This window comes from Corvus brachyrhynchos, unplaced genomic scaffold, assembly GCF_000691975.1.
Source record: "Corvus brachyrhynchos isolate BGI_N302 unplaced genomic scaffold, ASM69197v1 scaffold167, whole genome shotgun sequence".
Taxonomy (NCBI): Eukaryota; Metazoa; Chordata; class Aves; order Passeriformes; family Corvidae; genus Corvus; species Corvus brachyrhynchos.
In genome coordinates this window covers 4,458,647-4,479,728 of record NW_008239547.1, presented here as the reverse complement: position 1 = coordinate 4,479,728, position 21,082 = coordinate 4,458,647, and the positions used below count along the sequence as shown (strand labels likewise).

The following is a 21,082-nucleotide window of genomic DNA, read 5'->3' as shown; positions in this document are numbered from 1 at the left end:
CCTGACGCGTCCCCTGGGCTGTGTGCAGTGCAAGGAGCGGGCGGGACCAGCGGGGGTGGCAGATGAGAAGGCAGCAGCTCTTTTAGATCTGTGCAAGAAACCTTATGCACAGACCTGACTGCTTCATTCATGATGCTGCTCCCTACGTGTAATCATCTCATCAAAGTTGTAACAGCAACATCCTCCTGGCTTTATTTATTTTGTGACAGCTTCCACAAGGACATCCCCATTAAGCATCTCTGGTCCTTGAACTGACAGTCTCTACTCCACTCATCCGTACTCACTCAGCATCAGACTTTAGTGATGTCCATAGGAGCAGAAGCCCATAAGTATCCACCACTCCTTTTCCTTTTCTGTTTCAGTTCTCCTGCAAATCCCTGCTTAAAGCTCCTCATTGTGACATCCTTGACTAAGGTGAGGCTGTTAGTGCTCATCAAGCACTGCCTGCAGCACTGGCCAACACTGTCTCACAGCTCCTTAGCACTCCTTCCTCTCTCAGTAGCTGTCTGTAGGCAGCTCTGATCTTCTCACACTCTTCTCACACTCTTCTCACAGCTCCTGTCCTTCTGGTCTTTGTTTCTCCAGCCTCACTGCAGAAACTGGGAGCTGAGTCCTGGTGTGCGCATGGGGCTCCCAGGAGCTGGTGAAGATGATGAAGCTTCACTGCCTGTCTCTGTGGAAGGAGGGGCTGTCCAGGTTGCTCCATAGTCTATAGTCATAAAAGAAGTGAAGTAAGCCACCTTTCCCTGCCACTCCAGTGGGAGTGGGAACAAGCAGACTGCAGCTCCCTACCTTTCAATGTGGAAATCACGTCAAGTGGCACAATGAACACTGAGATTTCACCATCTGTCTCCAATGCTGCACGTGCATTGAGTACAAAAATAGGCTATAAGAATACTGTTACAACTGAAAAATCCATGAGGCAAGAGATGCCAGAATTAGGCCTCCTTTGTGCTATGTGTTATGGTACAATTGTTAATTAGATGAACACACACAGTATTTTGCCAGAGGTCTCAGCTTTATCCCACGGTACTGGATGGACTTTTTTCACTGGAGATGTTACAGAGAATTTTGGGTTTTTCCCTTAGAGTTCAGCATAGTCCTAGGCTTTATTTTCTCCCCGAGTTCTCCTCAAGAAAAATTATTGACTTTCCCAAAACTTGGAATTACAATGACACGCCTCCCTAGTGCACCTGGGTTCTTCACAAGTGTCCCTGAGCTCTAGTACCTCTGTCAAGGGTGGTGGTTCTTTAGCCACTTGAATAAAATGGAAACAGAGACAGGCATGTAAGCAAGAGCTTGACTGCACCAGGCACTGGTTTATCAGGGCCTTGGTCACTCATCCCAGCTGTCCCCAGGAGGTGACCAACAGACATGAGGCTGTGCCGGAGTGCTCAGCATCAGGCACACTGGACATGCTCGAGGCAGAGCTCCCACCAACTCCCATCCCAGCAGCAGACATCAGGAGCAGGGTCTTATTGCACATGCAGACAGTGGGGCACCCCACAGTCTGGCTGCAGACTAGGGAGAGCCTCAGCAAGACCTGGCACAGATGACCCTGCAGAGAGAGTGGGACTCAAGCCAATTCTGAGGGGTAGCCCTCACTTTCCCAAAAAGGGACCAAGAGTGGGGCAGCTGAGGTTTCATGTCAGGCTCCAGCATGCCCAGCCTCTCCCCATGGCTCACACCTTCACCCACACCTTCCTGACCTGCTCCCAAGCCCCCTGGCTCCTCACTTGTACCATGTACTCCCCATCTCAATCCCATGCAACCCCCAGGCTTTAGCATCCGAGTACCAGACCGTTGCTTAGCCCAGCATCCCCTGGGTCCCTGTCTGCCGCCAGGTATCAAAGTGTTGCTCCCTGCCTGCCTTTCCATCGGCCATCAACTCTGCCCTGAGCAGCATTACGTGAAGAGCCCATCTTCATCCTGCTCCTCGAGCTGGGATGACTCTTGGACTGCAGAGAGAGGACGGGGTTCCTGCTGTGCTGTGGGGAAGAACAAGGATCTGCAGGAACTTGGTAGCACTGGATGTTTGCACAGGAGCATTGGGGTCAACACTGGGAGCTGCTGGGATTCTGGGCTGAGCTCACTCATGTGGGAAGGAGTCTCAGGAGATTTTGACTGCTCAGCCTTAGCATGTCCCTAAGAAGTTGCTATTTTCTCCCTTCAAAGGCTATCACTAAGCCAAATTGGAGGAGATTTACAAAGTTAAAAAAAAAAAAAAAAATCACATTCCCAACAGAAAGCTGCCAAATTTCAGATCTCAACTCCAAAGCACAGAGGGATAAGAACAATCCAAAGAAAGGATCACCAGGTTCCCCCCTCCTGTTTCTTCCTTTCTTTTTTTTCCAGTTGGACAACAATTCCTTTTTCCCTATGCTCATTCTTGGAATGAACAAAACTGGCTGGACAGTTTTGGCTGAAATTTTCCAGGAAAGAACTTAGCCCAAGGCAGACAATCAAGTTGGAAGAACTCAGTCTAAACTATTCAAGTCTGACAAAGTTATAAGCAACACCGAAGGCGGTCCTATAGCAGGACAGAGATGAGTAACCTTTATCACAGGAGCTGCACGCGATCCCACCTCTGACGCACTCTGTGTTATAATAGCTGATGATGCTGCTCCATTCAGGTGCATCTGATCACGATTCAGATATGTCACCAGGAAAAAAGCTTTAACTCAGTCATCCCACTGAGCCTTCCCACACCCCTTCCTACTTGAACAGCTCTTTCCATCCAACAACTGATCACACAGAAAAACACAGCTCCCTCGCCTCCAATATTTGCAAACTGTGTGTGTGAGCCTCGGCTTCTTGGATAGAGGCAGCTGATGCTAAAATGGGGTTGCTCTCTGAACTAATGTATTTGAAATTAATAAAAGAAATAAAGCAACACACTCCTCTGGCATGTTCCCATGCATATTTTCCATAAAAGTTAATTTTTCCACAAGAACAAGTTGTGAGTTTGTGGGGGTTTTGCACTGAATCTTGATACGGAGCTTAGAATTCTTGGCACTGCTTAGGATGTTAAAATGACATCAGCTCCACTTTCTATATTGGAATTTTATAGTTCCTGCCTGACCGCATTTCTTTGTTTTGCACATATTCTCTCTCCGAGCTGCCTCTCTGCCGCGGTGTGCTCGGAGAATCGGGAAGAGCCGTGTGTTTGTATTCCTTATAGCCCTGCTTGTCCCTCCCTGTGCCGGGCACCCAAGTGATAAAGCTGCATTTCTCTCCCAGGACAAAGCAGCACTGTTGGCTCAAAGGACGAGAGCACCTTTTCCAGTCGAAAGAGGACCTGGTGTGCTAAGCAGGGTCCTCCTCTTTCCTCTGGCCGAGCAGGAGTGTAGTGCATGCTGCCATGGGAGTGACACGGCTGTGGGACAGCAGGGACCAGGGCAGGACAGTGACTGCACACAGGACAATGTGAAACCATCCTGTCTCGCTCAGGGAAGGGAAAAAGAAGTGGAAAGCAGAGAAAGGGGAAAGTGAGCATCTCTGTGCGGGAAACAAGGCTTTCTCCAGCACTGGAAAGGTAGCACCTGGAGCAGCATTTGTTCGTGTTACCCCGATGGACGGGGGTGTAAGTGCCCCCACAACGCAACCACACTGCCCCATGCCTTAGGGCAGGGAGGGGCAGCATTTTTAAAATTAAGCAAAAATGTGAGTAACGGTGTTTCCATACTCCCCAGCAGTGCCACCCTCTGTGTTTGAACACCGTGGTGCAGGAGGACTGATGTGGTACTCGGGATCCCCTGTGAAAAACAGCACGGGGCTGGGAGAGTTAACAGACTGGCACTGGGAGTACAGTTCCATGGGCATTAGCACAGACATCACGCTTGTTTCCTGGATTTCAAATAAAATAAGGATTCAAGGAAAGATGATGCTTTTCTACATGCCCTGTGACTTGGAAAGCAGTAAGAGCAAATAAAGGCAGTTAATTATCTGGCACGACGCATCCAAACATTCCTGAAAGCACGGTTCCGCCGTTACTGTGAGAGTCACGCTGGAGCAGCATTAGCATATACTCTGTAAACAGAGTCAGTGCCATCCTCCAACACAGCCTCAGCCTCCCAAATGGGGTTAGAGCAGCTGGACAAACCCAGGAGGGACTATACCTGACAGCAAAATGCCAGTTTTGCTTTAGTCTGGCTAGATCACAGTAGTACCTGGGTTTGCTATTTCCTACATGCTCAGCTTCTCTCATGTGTGATGGAGAATCACTGCTCCTTTCTTCACTGTGCAAGATTTATCATTTCATCATTTTACTGTCGTGTGGAAATAGCCAGAAGACCAGACTAACATTTAAAGATTGTGAAGCCATTTGCCAAACACTTCTTGCTCTATAACAGCAACATTTTTACAATTGCATTTGCAACAGCCGTTTTGCAATCATGTTTATAAGCTCCTTTACAAGCACATGCAACCGTATACAGAATGCAGAAAATCTTTACCTTGCTTGCCCAGAGGAGAGAGCCTGGCTTCCTCTCATGGATCAAAAGTAGGATGAAAAACAAACCCGAGAAAAACCCTGGAACAGACTCATCTGCTGAGAGTTGCTTAAATCCCAAGCCTGCTCCTGCTCGCAGCTCTAAGTTTGTGCTCTGAATAGAGGCTGTGTTATTTTAACCACAGGATTTCTAGTCATGGGGGAGGAGAGATGGATTAGGTACGTTTGCAATCTAATGCTTCACATTTACCTCAACTGAAATGAACTACTTTTAGCCTGATGTAAATAAATACAGCTACGATATAGATTTCAAGAGCCCACTAACCAATTATGCTTAAACTAACATGCTAAATAACTGTGGAAAATTCCAGAGGAATAAGATAACATACTTTTGTGTTCTTTCCTAAATAAAAGGCATGTGTGGAATTTCATGCTAGATACTATGACAAGTGAGGGGCAGCAGATGAACTCTACAAGCTAACCTATGCAAGGTGCTGTACCTCATAAAACAGTATTCCTAACACCTGTTAGCATGGATTTCAGCAGGCAGCCCAGAAATTTGCATTTTTGTGGCTTGTAAAAGGTACAGATATGAGGGATTTAAATCTAATATTTCAAAAGAGCAAGTAAAGCTCTCTAAGTTAATAATGCATGATTTTAAAAGGTCACAGGGTCTGTAGTTCTGTGAGAGCACAGACATTAACCCACTGAACTAGTGCCACCTCCAACAGGGATGTAAGCTGGATATCCCCCTGCAGCTCATGGATTATTACAGAGAGTCTTAAATGCAGGCAAAGTATTGTGCCTAGGACAATTGTTTGTGATTTTGTTGTTTAACCCAACTCAAACTCTGCCTTCCCTTCCTGGTTTATGGTACTTTGATGTCACATCTGATGCAGTTGCAAAGAACAACTATGGTCCAGGCTTCTATGGCCACTGCCCAGGCTTCCATGGTCACCTCACAGCTGATGGAAAAGAGATTTCCTCACTTTCTAAGATGTATGATTTGTAAATAAAACACATTCTTAAACTTTGGGATGAACTGAGAAAAAGAATTTGAATGCAGAGCACTAGAGGCTACTGGACAAATTGCGATTTGTCTTTGACAGCAGAGGCTTCAGGAACACAAGTTTAATTCCATTTTGGATAAAACCTGGCTCTATAAATAACATTATCTTACAGTTACATAACTCTCTTCATCCCAAAGCAGTGCCGGGTGCTTTGCAGATGTAATCATCCTTTCTGAAAAATGCAGACAGCCCTCCCGGCCTGGCCTGGAGGATGGGGGCCCGTGCTGTGCAGGAGGAAGGCAGCAGAGCATCCAGCAGCAGCATGGCTGGCTCCTGTCCCTTAGCAGGAGCAGGGGCATCACAGCCAGCGCCCGGCTCGTGGGGGGCTGGCCGGGAGCGTGGGGACTCAGCTTGGTGGGTCACCCAGGCACGGCTGAGAGAGCTCGCTCTGATGTACGGGTCTGGTGTCTTTAACAACCTGCAGCGGTTCGGAGCCTGTCACCCACTTCAGCCTGCAGCTTCCCCAGGTGGACTGGAGCATCTCCAGAGATGCCAGCCTGCTTCCCAGAGCTTAGACTGAGCTCTCTGAGCTTCCCCTGATGCATGGCTCACCCTGGCTCCCCTGACCTTGGGGTTTCGTGGGGAAAATTGGTAACCTGTTGCGGTTTAGCCCCAACCAACAATTAAATACTAAGCAGCTACTCACTCCCTCGCCCCAGCCTCCCCAGTGGGATGGGGAGAAGAATCAGTAAAGGGCAAAATCTGTTGTTGGGGTAAGGCCAGTCTAATAATTGAAATAAATTTTTCTTTCAAAAAATTGTAATAATAGGAAAAATGCACAATACAATTGCTTACCACCTGCTGGGGATTGACCCCTGCCAGCCAACTCTGTGCAGTTTATATACTGAGCATGACATCCTATGATAGGAAACATCCCTTTGGTTAGTTTGGGTCAGCTGTCCCAGCTATGGTTCCTCCCAGCTTCTCGTGCAGGAGAAACTGAAAAGCCCTTGACTTAATGCAAGCACTGCTCAGCAACTACTCTAACATCAGTGTGATATCAACATTATTCTCATACTAAATCCAAAAGACCACACTGTACCCTCAATTAGGAAGAGAATTAACTCTATCCCAGCTGAAATCAGGACGGATCCCAAGCATCTGTGCCACAGGCAGAGATGTGTACCTGAGCTAGACACAAAATGTCCCCAAACCTCCCATCAGCTAACTTCTGGATCATGAACCAACTTCTCCATCCACCACTCGAGCAGCTCACTCCACCCAAGCTGGCTTTCCAGCTAGCTGTAATTGTCATAACATCAACTCCACTGATATTTTCCAGCTACAGGCTCTACCTCACCCTTGCATGGGACCCCACAAGGAAAGCAGGCATGAGAAATGCTCACAGGGCAGAGACAGGAAGCTCCAGCTGGAAGAGCCCAGGTCTCTGTTTGCAGATACTGGTATGCCAGGGACCAGACCGCTGCACCAACACAGCAATCTGCCAGCAAGGACTTCTCTTGTGGTCCCTGTTGCACCTGGATGGGGGATTTTGTGTGTACAAAGGAAGTTTCTGTGCTGCAGATGGGTATATTTTTCATTTTTACTTAGCTGGTTCAATAGGAAACAGCAGGAGGAAGAGACGCCAGCAGACTTTGCTCTGCAGGTTGACCTGAAAAGAGTCCATTTTTCCAGAGAAACTAAAACCAAAAAAGTAGGATGAGGGAAAGCAAAAATAATTTTGAATTAAGTGAAAGCTTTTGATCCTACTGCAGGGTTTGGTTTTTCTAGCTTATCTCTTAGGTCAGCCTGTGCTCAATTTACGAAGAAACAGCACTTCAAAAACAAACATAGAGGAAATGTAAAGTTTTATTTCTGAAATGTCAAGGCAAAACATTTCAGCATTCCACATAATTCCTGTTTCTTTGGGATGCGGACGAAAGTACTAACAGAGGGCTGGGGTTAGTGTTCGTTTCCTTTGTTGTCCTAGACAAGCCAACAAGTTAAACACAAATTCACCACCAGTTCCTTCAAGTTCGTATTATTTTGCAAAAAAAAGAAATTAATTCTGAAACCTTTGCCAGAGTTAGGCTCTGACACAGCATCCAGCATTTGGAAGGCAAACACCTGCCTGTTGGTGAAGTTTTTTATTTTTCTCCTGTGCCTTGAGGCGGCTCAGACCTGCTCCCTGCCTGATGTATCCTGCTGCAGTACAAACCATGAACAGGCTGCCTCTAAAACAAAGGCATTCCGCAGTTCCCTTTCTCTCTTCATTATGGCTCTGAGCTGGAATGGCTGTTTCCGAAGTGCAAACAGCAACAAATCATTCCTGGCCTGTGAGAGGAGTATTCCCTTTCAGCAGCCTCGTGCAGTGCTGGATATTTCTGCACTATAATCACACTGGCTGAGGTCTGGAAGCTGTGGTGCTCACCTGCCTCCCATTAAAGCCTGCAGAATAAAACACAGACCGTGCTAGACCTATTTAGGGATTCAATTTTGCATTTCAGTCAGCATTTCTATGAATTGAGCAACAAACGAAAGGAAATGCAAAGCACAATGAACTGCAAAATGAAATAAAATTTTGCAGCATCAAGAACTCCTACAATGGCCACTCCTGAGATAATGGGATGAAGAAGTCATAATAGACATTGTCTATGGAAATTACATGTTAAAGGAACTTGAATAGCTGCTCATCTATTTTGCATGTTTTCAAGAAGTTTCCATTTCTTTTGAATTGAGGAACTGCTTCTAGAAGTGATACTGCCAATCCACACTGTTAAAAGATCTTCCATTAGGATTCACACAAAACTTCATGTTTGATCTAGAAAACATAAGCTTTTGGGAAAAGGAGTCCATTAGGAATGGTAACAGACCACATTTTCACTCTTCTGCTCTACAGTTTTGACATCTCTACTTACTTCTGTTGTAAAAGAAAACAAATGTTTTCTTTAGTCAAAGTACTCCATGAAATGATGCCCTGAACCAGTCCCTCACAATATCAAGCACAATAAGACACACAACTTTGATAGTTGTCAAAACTAAAAAAAAAAAAACAAAAAAACAAAAAAAAACAGGGGGAAAAAGTGAATTTAAGTTCATGGATCTGAATTATTTTCTTTCTAGATTGCAATGCTTGCTTCTGTTCTGTTTATTTCTAAAATTACACCAGTCATTACCATCAGTGAACATAAAACACCAAATGACGTGACAAGCTAAAATTGAACAAATTTACAGCTAATTGCAGATTAATCTAGCAATTCCACCAAAGAGCTTCCTCTTAAATGAAGTGTGTGCACCTCTGCTACAAACCCAAGGGAAAAAAGGTGGGTGCTCTGTTTGGGGGTTCCAGGCCCTGTTGGCTGGCACTGGAGGGGCTCTGGCAGCCATTTACCCTAAGTAGGTATTACTCCCCCTTTCCAAACCCAGCAGGTCTTACCCCTAGCATGAGGAAGTTGCACCCAACCCATCAAGAAGAATCTCCCAGTGTTAGTATGTGAGTATTGGAGAAACCCTGAAGTATATCATAAACTACCTGTAATGGTGCAGGCTTTGCTCACCCTGTGGTGCTGGGTCACAGGGAACTGCAGGACACTGCAGAGAAGAAAAGGATTAAATGACTCCCAGACTGACCTGCCACTGACCATGGGCAAACCCATCAGGGACAAGGGGTAACATTATTTAAGAAGGGGAAAAACTGCCTGGAATAACAGCAGAGGAGTGAGGAGTGAGAGAGTATATGAGAAGAACATCTCTGCAGACACCAAGGGCGGTGAAGAAGGAGGGGGAGAAGGTGCTGCAGGCACTGGAGCAGATTCTCCTGCAGCCTGTGGTGCAGACCATGGTGAAGCAGCTGTGCCCCTAAAGCCCATGGAGAACCCCACACTGGAGTCCAGCTGCAAAATGTCAGGATGAAGTCCCTGGTTTAACTGGTGCATTCAATGAGGTGGAAGAAAATAACACAGGTCCTTGTTCAGATGGAGGTGTCAGGGCACATTGTGGAGAAAATGGAGAAAACATAGGCTGAGAGGAAAGGAACACAGGGTTTTGTATCAGAGGTCCAGAAAACAGAGGCTAATGAGGAAAACAGCAGAGCTCTTTCCTAAACTTAAGAAAATATTGGTATTCAGACAAAGGCGTGACAGTTCTTGTTAGGTAATAACAGTGGTTTTCTTGTTTCTCTCACACCCCTGATTGCAGGAGCCCAGGGACCTCTGTACCACTGACTGCAAAATGAGACATGTTAGCGGAAGGTGCCATCACACAACCAATGTCTGGTGGTCATCTTGGTTTTTCACTCTATGCCATGAAAGCAAATTGCAAAACTCCCACCTGGAAGGCAGCGGGTCTGGCCTGATGGCTGCTGCTCTGGGAAACGGAGTAATTGCTGCTAACGAAAGCAAGGGCAGATCTGGCAGGAATTGGAGTCCTGTCCTATGGCCTCAGTGGCTCCTTGGCTATTTTCATGTGACAGCTCTTGACGATTTCAGCAAGGCAGGATGTGGTCATGTGGCAGGGAGGGGAAAAAGTCTCTTTTTAGTGTACCCAGAACTGCAGCCTGCATCCCTAAGAAATCCTCTGTTTGTGTGCCTTGCCTTCAGCTACTTACCAGCAATTACTTCTGTCACAACTAGCCAAGTGGCTGTCCAGGATGCAGTGTGAAAGCCTGTCTGAAGAAAATGCTGAGCCAGAGATACATCTGAATAAAAAGGCAGAAAGTGTGGCACCACCCCAATGCTTACCCTTTGCACTGTTTGCAGAGCAGTGCTCAAGCTTTGCCTTTGATTTCCACAAGAAAAGTTGCATGATATTACAAGATTTGAGGTAAGATGCTTCTCTGACCTGCTCACAGGCATTCTCCAAGCCTTCATCTCACCTAGCAGCCCCAAGGAATTTGCTCAAAAATTATGAAATGTGCATAGAAGGTCTGAAACTGTACCGAGCCCAGAAGCCCTTTGCACTGTCCAGGGTGGGTGGGGTGATGTGGGGCTGTCTCTACCTCATTACAGTCATATCAGCCCTGACAACATCTCCTCTTAGAGAGAATCATAGAACCATGGATTGGTTTGGGTTGGAAGGGGCCTTAAAAATCATCTAGTCCCAACCCCCTTGCTGTGGGCAGTGACACCTATCACTAGACCAGGTTGCTCAGAGCCCCATCCAACCTGGTCCCAGAGCTCTCCCCAGGAAACATCAAAAGGCCACAAAGGATCTGCAAGATCTGCTTTGAGCTCCTTCTTTTTCTTGTTCTAAAGCAAGACAGCTAAGCCAAAGCTAAATCTTGCTTTTTCCAAACAAGTAAGAGGCCTGAATAATGTACTTTGTTTCAGACATGAGAATTTGATCCCCAGATGTATTGCAGACTCCCTGCACCACTTTTGGCATATCACCTTTGATGGATTTTCATACACTCAGCACTAAGGCCAAGTCGTTATAGTAACTATATGAGGCAAGATCCCCAGAAGATCTCATTTCCCCTTGTCCAGAGTTCTTTGGATAAATTAGCCCATTATTTTACTCACTAATGGAAGCTCAGCTCTCCTGAAAACCTGCCTGCACTTGGCAGCCCCAAGTTTGTAGGAAATTTTATCCCCACACCTCTCTGTCTCCATTCCCATCTGCATACTGAAATAAACCATCTTTCCTTGGAGCCCTTTGTCTGGCTTTTCTGTTCCGACCATGAAGGCAGGTGGCGAGATCTCCCTCGTGTAAGGTTGTCCCAACCTGCCTTTCATGGCAGAGCACAAACTTCTGGCGCACATCTGCCTGCCCCATTACACAAATACACACTGTTGGCAACAGGAATTGATCTTAAAAAAGTAAACTGCACAGAGGAAGGACACTGGAAAGGGAAATAAAACATCATGTTAGATTCCCCTTTGATGCAGTTTAATGTGTTTTCTCTTTTAAGATCCTGAGTGTTTGGGACCTATTTCTGCTGTGTACCCTTGGAGGATTAGAAGGCACTTTTTTTTGCAAAAGGCAGTGTAAATCCTCTTTGGGTTTTTAATAATGAAGATGAGTAAGGAGGGGCATGATTTCTCTTGGGTAAGCGTCAGAAGGAGCAAAACACCAGGAGCTCCCAGGAAGTAGAGAGAAATTGCACTTAAGGTCAGAGCAAATGGAACTTTCCTCAGTTTTACTGCCACAGCAATTCTTGATTTTTTTTCCTAAAACTCATGTTTAGCATAGGATTTCTCAGGTGCTGGAATTACTCCTTTGAGCTGTGGAAACTTACAGCCTAAGGTGTAAAGGTCATTGTACTCAAATTATGCACTGCCCCTAGGAGACCAAAAGTCATTCCTTCCTGTTTGCAGTCTAGAAAGTCAAGCCTCACACTGTGGATGTGCATTGATTGGCAGTGCACAAGTGTTTAGAGGTGATGGAGAAAAATTTTGGCAAGGTTCTGACAATCAGATTCAGATTTGCACTAACACCAAAAGCTCATAGTAACCATTCCCAACAAAAATTACAAGACAGCAAGGTAAAATTAAGGAGAATAATGCAGAGGCTGGCCAGCTCCATCCTTCAAAGACAAAACTTGCAGGCCTGGAAGGGCAGTATTTTTGAAATCTTGAGTGCATTGTAGAAAGTTGTAGGTGCCAGTAGGTTCTTCTATAGTCAGGCCATTTGGCACTTGTTGGGCCAAACCCTGCTCTGAGGCTGTGCTGGGGAAGTACTGGCACTATCTGCCAGGGAGTTCATCACGAAGAGCTGCTGATGGAATCAGGGTCAGCCCTGTGTCATGGTCTGCTCTGTTTTCACCTGCCTGCAGCAAGTCAGAAAACTCACAGAAGGCCACAAGTCTTAATCTGAGCGCTCATAATTCATACTGGTCAGTTCAGTATAAATAAAGCATCCCAAAAAGATTAACAACTGCATCCATGTTCCATGACACCCCACTGCATGGAGCCACACTCCTGTGCTTGCCCCCTCGCTGCCACTGCAATCCCAGCTTTCGATACCAAATCACTATTCCAGACACAGTCAGGAAGGACCCCTGGGCAGGGACAGTGATGCAGGGAAATTTCCCATCACACAGAAGTGTTTATGAAGACAGAAGTGGGAACATTTACCTGAGCAAAACCAAGGTGTAAATTTCTTAGTTTCGTGTGTTATCCCTTTTTACGGATGCTCCTGAGTTTGAAGCTGGGTTTATTAAACTGTAAGTAACAATCTGTGTGGGTTTCATTCCTTATCACCCTTCACAGTGCATTTCAGTACTCCACAAAAGAGCCTTGTCGGGCTGCTCTGAGCTGTATACAGGGAGTAGCCTGGATACAAAATCTTTTGCTTTTAGCAAATCTCTTCAAATCAATTTAAGACAGGAGCAGTTTGAAGCTCTTACCCTCTGAGACCTACTTGGCAGCTCAAATGAGATGAATTAGGCCAGGCTCCAGAAGATGTGACATTTTCACAGCAGGGTCAGCAGCAGCCCTAGCCAGCATCCTGATCCCTGTTTGCAGATGGGGTGAAAAAAACTGCTATGCCCTCTCCTTAGCCACAAGAAGAGATGAGCGAGATATCGCAGTGGTGCTTCTTCTCAGAGCACCACTGGCTCTCTGGGCACAAAGCCAGGCTGCTGTTCCCCACTGCTGCTTGGTGTCTCCCCTGCCCAGATGTGAGTGAGCCCTAGCCCAAGGATGTCCCAGGAGAGGAAGGCAAAGTAGTGTGCTGCTAAAATTCAGGCCCACACAACATTTTTCATTATTGTTCAGATGTCTCCTTGGTTTCATTATAATTTTTCTTATCCATTTTGTTTGTCTTCCTTTGAAGAAGATATGGTTGCATTTGTTATGACCTCTCAGAAGCAAAGCAGTTAACCATTGATTATTCCAATGCATCTGTGTGTGCTGGTATTCCAGAATGACCGATAAACAGGGTTTTTTAAAATATTTGTATTTGAGGCAGAGCAGAAAAACAAACTTCCACTATGGGAAAACTCATAAGATTTGAAAAAGCTTAGGAAAAGTCTGTTGTGAGGAAGCAGAGACGCCTGCCTGGTTTGCCTGCAGAAGTCCAGCTTTCCTAGGCAGGCTACTTGGAGGAAAAGGGGGAAGGGACCCTTAGGCAAAACCAGTTCCTGTTTTCAGCCCTGCAGGTCTGTGAGCTGCTGTGGAGTTCTAGGGCCCTTTGGCATGGAAGGGCTTTGCAGCAAGAACCCCCATGACAGGGTTTCAACTCCCCTGGCTGCTGCAATCCGTCAAAATTGACACATTCCTGAAGAACATTCCCATTTTGGCCAAGGAAGAAAACATTCAGCTGGAAAACATCCAACCGGATCTAGCTCCCATCATGTGCTGCACTGACACACTGTTTACGCACTGCAGGCCAGCAGAGCTTTCACAAGTGATTTAATCCAAGAGGACCCTCCACCATGAACCAGAGCCAGCTTTGGAATATTAAGGCAGCAAAACTGTGTGGTTTTTAGCCAACCCAGGCAGTGCCATGAATGTGACCATAGCCAATCCACATCAGCTCTTGTGGTGATGATGTGAACTCATCGGTAACTCCAAGTCCCATGGAAGCTGCCTGAAATCAGACCTGCTCCTTCTCCTCCCATTTAGACTCAACTGATGAGCAAAATGGCAGAGAAAGAATTTGCATGAATTAGACACTCACAGTTCCTTACATTTTACTGTCCCTTCATGCCTCTTAAAGAAAAGAAACATAGTGTTGCCTGCATCAATCTGAAGATAAAATCATTTCTGAACTTAGGAAAATGAAGATCAGAGCTCATTTTTTGTTTCATTTCCTAAGCATCCACAGAAAAGAGATTAATCATAACATTGCTTTACAATATGTCACCCAAACTTGAGTTTCAGGCTTTTTGACTGAAATGCTTTGTTTGCTCCATTTTACAGTTAAAGGAACAGAAACCTGGGATGTTTTAAATTGCTGGCTTTAAGGCACACTGTGGGTCAATGTCAGATTGATGACTCAAAGATCAACTCTTGACCTGTGCCTGATTCATCTGACTCTGCTACCTCAGGAGTTCACAGCAGAATAATGGAGGTGATATGGCTGGTGCTGGTGGTCTTACCAATACCTGCTCAAAACCACTGGCAAATCCAAGTTCACAGAATTTAGCATCAAACTAGAGAGAATCCCTGCCACAGCCAGGGTCCAAGAACTGTCCTTTCAGTGACCCTGCTCTTTTCACAGCTTCTTTTCCCCATCTGCTGCAGTCTTGTGCTGTCATGGTGTGTTGTCCTCCTCCTGCACTGCTCTCCCACTTCTGGTCCCTTGAGGCTGTGATAAAATTTGGGAGGGGCTGCTAAATGTTCAGGAGGCTAACTGGATCAAAATGTGAATCTTAAAAATGAAGGATAACCCTCTCTCTGCAAAAATGTGCCTCCCATCTATCCAACTGACAGCACCCCAATGCTCGGGGGATTCTGTGTTCACACCTCGTGTAACAGGCTCTGGCTTTTCTCTAATACTCCAGCTCCTGGAATAATTTGATTATGTGAAAATGCCTTATGTGAAAGTTTATTTAAGGAAAATATTAGTACCTCTCTTGTTTGAGGAGAAAAGCTCAAACATATGAAACTAAAGGGATCAAAATCCAGGAGGCAAATTAAAGAGCTGTTGGATGATTTCTCTCAGCTCCCCCCTCCGCTTGTCCTTCCTTGTGAGCTGCTCTCTCACTTGAGAGACCTGTGCTTGCCGGTTAGGAAGCTCTCTAAACCACAGGCCATGTGCACTTCTTCTGTGAGCTACAATCAACACCATATATCAATCACAAGTCAGCATCAGGCCAGACTGGCACCCCACTGCAGGACCAGCTGTGCTGGGAGGGGCATGCACAGGCTGAGCCAAGGGGAGAGGCTCAGGAGGGATGCTGTGCAGTGAGAGCACTGCTGTGGACTCGGCAGGAGCCCACTTGGTGAAGGCAGCGGACATGGCACGGGAGTGTGAGGAAGCACAAGTTACCCAGGAGGGGCAGCGAGGTTACACTCACCCAAGTACCCTGTGGAGGTGTCCCCTGAAGGTCAGTCCTGCCTTAGACAAAGCCAAAGTCCCATCCTCTCACCAGAAGCATGTATGCTGGATTCTCTTTTATCCCATTTCAGCCAGACAAAACCAAATTGCTTGTTAATTTTTCCCGAGCATTTGCTTCTGCATGCTCAGCTGATGGTCACTGTAGAGAAGAGCTGGCAGTAGATGCAGTGTAGGCAGGCGCTGCCATTAATGTGCTGTTCATCTCTGGAGCAGCATGGTGCTCATGCTGCACTGGTGGCATGGGGTGCTTCTCACCAGGCTCACTGCTGGGTATCTGTGTTGAGCAGTGCCTGCTGGGCTCCCAGCCTCATGGTGTGAAGGCAAGGCCGCCCTGTGAGCTGCTGGCCATGCTGGGGACTCTGTGCTGCAGGCAGGGAGGGGCTCAGGACGGTGCATGAAGGGTTCACACCATCAGCTCCCACTCAGGCTGCACTGGAGAGGGGACTTCGCTGCATCACTTGCAGCTTCTACAGCTTCACCATCCCCAGCAAGACTGGTCTCATCAGACAGCAAGAAGTATCTCACTGCAGAGAAGATGAAAACCCTTAATAATTTCCTTGAACAGATGATTTTTTGCATGAGGTTTCCTTGTCTGAAGCTCAGCCATCAGGTCTGGCCCTGCAGGGGCAGGATTAGCTGACCCTCAGGGCACGCTGCAAGGCAATTTGCTTCCAGGGCTTTTCCTGGGGTGGTAGGGAGGGCCACAGCAGCTGCAATCTGCAGCGTGCTCAGCTAGGGGAATGCAGCACTAATAAACAACACTAATTAGTTGCTGTGGTAGTGCTTGAAGCTGTGGATGGAGACAGCTGCTCTCACGCACTGGGATGCAGCACTTTCACAGTGCCTCTTCCTGGAGAAGCAGCTTAAATCCAGCCACGGCATGGCCCCAAGCACCTCCTACTGCTCACAGAGCTGCCTGGAGGGACGAAAGGCTGGGGAAATGCCCTGAGAGCCAGAACTGGGAAGTGAGATGTCCTTTTTCACCCTGCATTAGTGGTGTTCGTTAACCCAACTTTCGAGCACTTTCCAGACACGTTCTCAACATTCAGCAGGTGAGGAGCTGATGAGAGCAGAGCAAATGCCTGGTTCAAGGTCATGGTGAGAGCTGTGCCTGTACCCCTGGTTCCGCTGAACTCCCCAGCATGAGCAGTAAAGCTGTTGTTACTCTCTTCTGTCTACTTGGAACATTATCCATGTAAATTCTTCCACTGTCCTATCTCCTAGAGAAGTCAATTAGCAGTGATATTTTAAAAAAAGGCCCAGAAATTGTACCCAAGAAGTTTAGCCAGTTTAGAAGCAGATGTGGCCAGGCTGATCAGCCAGAGGAAGAGGGCCAAAAAAACAAGTGGTCCCACTGGTCACATCTGTAGTTGATGAACAAAAATGTGTTGGGCTCTGCTGGGACATCCCCTCCTGTGGGTCCCCGGCCCCTTGGGGAGTGTGCCTTGGCTGGTTGCTGCTGCTGCAGCTGTGCTGCAGGGTGGCTGTTGGTTTTGATGGTTATTGTCCTACGTTGATAAAGAAAAGTGTTTTCTTCAATATTTTATTTATTGATCTTTCAGAATAACATTAATAGTTTGGAAAAATATAATTCCTCTTATCAAGGTCAGCTTTTTTAACTACCCACATATTTCAACATAGTATTGGAATATATCAACATAATGAAAATACTGTGTTTGAAAGCTTATAACCACCATCACAACTTTGGTGAAAGAACAGCAGCTAGATATTTTTGGCCTGGCAGTTACATCCATGTGAGTGCCTTACAATTCTGTATCTTAGATTTGCAGTGGGACAGTACCTTTATAGGCAAGGTGCTCCTGCCAGAATGGTGCAGGTACTTATCTCCAACAAACATAGTTTCTACTTGTTCATATTGGAGGACTGGCAGCAAAGCAAGAAAGATTTTCTTTCCCCTTTCTTTCTCCTTCTAATTTAAACAGGAGGAAGCTGTCTTAAAATGACTTCACTTCAATGTGAGATGAGAAATTGTTTAAATTACTACTGTGAGGGGAAAGAACAAAATAACAAAGAAAGGACACCAGGGAAAAATGGTGCGGAAAGCAAGCAACATTTTCTTTTTGCTGTTTGTGTAATGGGCAAATTACACACATGCATGCTGTATGTAGGGCTTTTGGAGATAGAACAGCTCCATCCAGCCAGGAGGGTAATCTCACCCCCTGGAAAGGTGGTTTTGGAAGGAGGTCTGGTGCCACAGAGGCAGGGTCACCTGCTCCTCCATGATGCCTGGAAGGGGCTGCAGCAACCCCAGAAATGCAGAACATACTGAAAGGATCTTTCTAGTGTGCTTTACAGGACTCCTTCCCACTCTGACGAGACTATGTCTGCGAGATGACAGACACTCCCCTAAAAATAATGTGGGCTTTTGCATTGTTACTCAATAGCTGAAGGGTAGCAGTGGACTGCAGCTGCCCTTAGTGCTCCTCTCTCCAGAGGTGACACAGCTCTGCTGGCATCTAAGTCCTTCTTAGTAGCAACAAGAGAGAGCAGCAGCAGCAGCCGATGGTGGTGCCCTGGTTGCTCATTTGTGCCCCTTGCCTGGGTGTGAGGAGGTCGCTTCAGCTGTCACCATGGTTAACCTGTGCCAGTGAGAGGTGGAAGGCACCTGATCTCAATATCAGAAAGCCAATCCCGTGGGACCAAGAACCATCTCCCCCTCGTGCATGTCCTCGTTTGGGGGGACACCAGATGGTGCCAAAGGCTGGAGTGGTCAAAGGTGGGTCAGATGCTCAGTCATGCAAAATGTGCTGCCAACCCCACACCTTCCCCCGCTTTCCTCACACATGTGTCATCCTGCAGAGGCTTCTCTGCCTGCCCATACGCAGGAACTGCAGAGAGCCGTGCAATGGCTCCCCTGCAGCATGGGATTCATGATTCAGCTGGGATCTGGGAGTTTTACCGGTATAAGGACTGAGGTGACAAGGGCCTGTTTTGGCAAGAGCAGTATTTAACAGCTGTCAGGTGTACTGACTTGGAGTAGGAAAAGCTATTTATGTTAAGCCATTACAAAAATTGAAAACGATTTAGCACTAATGCCTACATTTCACTCTCAGAGGAAGATGTAGGAAAAAACTCTGTGTGCTCTCAGCTTTCTGTTTAAATGGGCAAGTTTCCTTAGGAAAAATCTCTGGCCTGCTAATGGCTAATACAGAAATTACTCCACTTTCTCCCAGCTGTTCTTCAGCTCTCCTTTCTAGTTAGATGTACAAGGGGAATCAAGGAATATCCAGCTACAAAATGATTGCTTAAACTTGTTGTATTTCAGGATTACAGCCTTGTCTGAAAGAGATTTTGTAAAAATTTTGGTTCTGGCAAACAGGTAAGTGGGAGCTCACTCCTTGATAAAAAGGATGGAAATATTATTTCACTGAAGTGTAAAGTTGGGGTTTTTTTTTACTCTATAAAACAATTCAGCTAATCAAATTGCGAAATACAGGAAATCTCAGTTTGAAAAAATACACAAATATACCTTTACAGTTAATTATCTTTTATTGCCTCCAGGATAACGGGCTTCCCAGTGGTCTTGCCATTGTTACACAAACTCAACAAAGCCTGTAATGCCCATGGCCAGGGACAGTGATGTTGAGTGCTACAGAGATGGTGCACAAGGTGTCAGACAACCTTTGACAAGAGTCTCGGGTTGTACAAGTGGACAGAGAAGAGCAGTTCCATAAAGGCCCCCTCTGCTCATGGCCTCGGGATGAACATAAACGCTAACTGGAGAGGTGTTGCAGAACATGCACCTGAGGCTACACAGCAAATTCAAACAAAAGAGCCAGGGCAAGAGTGAAGAGGCTGCAAAAACAAAGTGGATCTTGAAATAAAGTGTATAGCTGGAGTGGGGGGTATCAAGGCTACCAAAGCAGAAGGGATCATGAAAGAAAAAAACTTATGTTTTGGTTTGTCTTTGGGTAGTGGCATAGGGCATACATGGACAGAGGAGAGGATGTGAATTTCATCTCAGAATAGGAAACATGTCCTTGGAGGGCCTGCAAATCATCAAGAGAACAGCATTTGCTCTGTTCATTGCCATGCGACAGTCCACCAGCTCACCTGGAAAAAATCCTTATCAAGTAGCTGATTTTTACTGTGACCTTCAACTGAGGTGTGTTAACCCTGGCCCAGAAGTGGTTTCCTTCAGTTTCTGGAAGTGCTGCAATGGGAAAGTCATTGAAGCAGTCATAAGCACCCAGAAAACCCCATCAAAGGACCTGGCAGCTCCAGGTTGGTCCAATACTTGGAAAACAGATTTTGTTTCCAGATCTGAGAGTAAACTGAAGTGTGACATTGAAGAAGGCATTCCACCCATCTCAGCTTCACTTTTATCATATGTAAAATGAACATAATTAACATTTATGTATTGTGCTTTCTGTTCTACTAATAAAAATAATAAATGAGTCCAGTATTAATTATTGTTATTAATAGACAACTAATTAGAGAGCAGCCCAGATCATTAAGTGCTTTATACCAAAGGTACTGACTGTCTTTGCCATGTGCTGCATGCATGTGATGCTGCAGAAATCCTGCTCTCCCTGTGGCCACAGGGCTCATGGACCCGCTGCCTGTGAGCTGGGAGCCACCACCTCAAGCTGGTCACATCAGGCAGGGGATCTCCAAGGAATGTGCCACTGTTGGTCACTTTGGACAGAGGAAGATAAAAACTGATTTGTAGGGCCCAGCCTCTAAAGAAGGGCCTATATTAAATGAGCTCTACCCAACCCACTGACTGTAGGGACAGAGTAATGATGTGCTCTTGCACTCTCCCTGCTGATAGAATTTCTATACCATCCATTTAGCATGAAAATCCTTCCTCACAAATCAGCATGCATTGTCACCTACAAGCTACCTTAGATAAGCTTATGAAGGACTTATGGGGACAATGACAAACTGAAGTAACATAACTGACCTGACTCTGCTCTCAGCTGGGATTCAGCCTGAGGCTGCTGCATTGTATTAGCTTGGGTTATCTGAAAAGAAAATGCCTTTGACAACTGGGATGGATTTGAAAGGCCCCTCAATATATGCAGCTCAATGGAAATGTCAAAGAGCGTCCTTCACCTCTGTGGACTCTGCCTTAGGGACAGGCAGCCACACTTCTCACAAAGGAACACTGCACATACCAATACTCGAGGTTTGCTCTTACTTCACCCACCCTTTTCTATCTGTGTCGCTCTTTACAGCTCTCACCCAAACCACTTGCCCTGTCTCCATGTCTTGGTGCCTGCAATGAACATGTTCACGCTCTGCACCAAGCATTGGAGCAAAGGTGGACCTTTTAAAATGGCATCTCTTGTAGTAACAGCTTCACTCTCAATATTCTCCCTAGTTATTCAAGGAGGTGTGATGTCTTTATACAAACATACATTAAGCCTTAAGGTTTGTCTTTGAGAGAGACACACATAACAGACTCATGAATAACAATGCAATTTACTTAGCAGGTATTATCCTTCTTAAGGACTGCTGTATATGTGTTGGGGTCCCTCCCCTGCCGTGTAGCCCTGGGAGAGGGGCCCTGAGGGCACAGACACGGGGTTTCCCTGCCCCTGCTCAGCCTCGTTCCACCATGGGTTGGTTTGTGTTCCCTGCGCGGGCAGAAGGA

The 21,082-nt window shown here is 46.3% G+C and overlaps 1 protein-coding gene across 2 annotated transcripts in view; it reads right to left on the bottom strand.

Moving 5' to 3' along the window:
• Positions 1-4,615, bottom strand: part of KIAA1462 (KIAA1462 ortholog) — a 62,814-nt gene extending 58,199 nt beyond the window's left edge. For both annotated transcript variants that reach the window (XM_017741478.1, XM_008639270.2), the window contains exon 1: positions 4,455-4,615. The gene's annotated coding sequence lies outside the window, so the exon portion shown is untranslated. The remainder of the gene's footprint in view (positions 1-4,454) is intronic.
• Positions 4,616-21,082: the final 16,467 nt, after the last annotated feature.